Genomic DNA, 1,468 nt, shown 5'->3' on the forward strand with positions numbered 1-1,468 from the left:
GAATGTAAGCACCCGGGGATTGGGAATATCTCATCTTTGTCAAGTAATTTAAATCTTTTTTTTTTAAACATATACATGCTGAATGGTCTTTAAAAAAAAAAGATGATGACATTGGTGGTGATGATGATGAAAATGAATGAGCCCCAAACATCCCACACGCTTTATCTTAGAAAGCATTGTAAAAATAAAGTCTAAAATGAGTTTCAGGGGGATTGGTGAGGGTTTGGGGTTCTCCTCTCATTTCTTTCTGGGGAAGCTCCAAGGCTCAGGTTCACACCAAGAGTCACCTGTGGGTGCCCGGGTCAAGGCCAAGGAGCCTGTCACAGCTGGTAATGAACCTTCGGGGACGGCGCAGGTGCCTTTGACCCACGTTGTCCAGCTCCCCACTTGCCCTGTCGTTCTAGTTCAGAGTGGCGGCCCGAGCAATGAGCGTAGAGGTCTGCACATGCTAATTCCAGGTGCTCAGAAGTGTGGACACATTGTCGTGCTGACTTTCCACCCTTGCCCCTCGTGAACTTGAGGCTTGCACTCAGTGTTGAATGTCGAACCCAGAGCTGCCCGTCAAAGGCTGCGCTCTTGTCGTGACAATATGTCTCTGTCAAGAATGACTGCGCCGGAGCCAAGTCAGATCTCCAGACCACCTTCCGGTGAGGTGCTGAGCAGACGCCGAGGACCCAGGAACGGGTCCTGGTGGCGCAGTGTCGAAGCGCTCCAGCTGCTCCCTGAAAGGTCAGTAGTTGGAGCCCACCTGCTGCTGCTCGTGGAGAAAGATGTAACATTTGTGTCTATAAAGGTTTGCAGCCTGGGAAACCCTTTGAGGCAGACGAAGGAAGGGGTCAGTCAGTGTGAGAACCGACTCTCAGGCAATGGGTTGGGTTTGGTGTCAGCATCGGATCTTTACCTACATGGTCTCCATTGCCCTCGTGTTAAAGCCCACCCACATATCTCAGTGGTGAACTGGGCTCCATGAGGGCGTTCCGTGGGTGATATGTGGGAAGTAGGTCACCAGGCCTGTCTTCAGAGGTACCTCTGGATGAACTTGACTATGGAGGTTGTTAACAGCACCACCAGGGATTCCAAACATACACAGCTATACCTCAGAGATAGGGTGGGTCTGGTGCCTGACCACTGCAACAAAACACATGTTGCGTACAGTGGATCTCGTGAGCTTCTCAGTTTCCCAGTTGTAGCAAGGTGAATTACTTAGTATGGTCCTTCTATCCATTTTTAAATCCCACCAAATGACCGGGCGGGAACATGCAAATAGAGGGTGTAGAATTCTGATGGAAGGGTTTGGTCGGTTTTGCCATTTCACGGGGTATAAAGGGAGGCATTTCAGAAGCAGGCATACAGAATCCCCAAACGACCAAGAGCAAAGAACCCAGGGTAACGAGTGTTCATGGTCCCTGCATGGATAGTGGAGCGGCACCGAGACCATGAAACCGAGCAGAAGAGCAGTGGGAGGCAG

Source organism: Echinops telfairi, unplaced genomic scaffold (assembly GCF_000313985.2).
Source record: "Echinops telfairi isolate 266 unplaced genomic scaffold, ASM31398v2 ScPeMD7_25;HRSCAF=90, whole genome shotgun sequence".
NCBI lineage: Eukaryota > Metazoa > Chordata > Mammalia > Afrosoricida > Tenrecidae > Echinops > Echinops telfairi.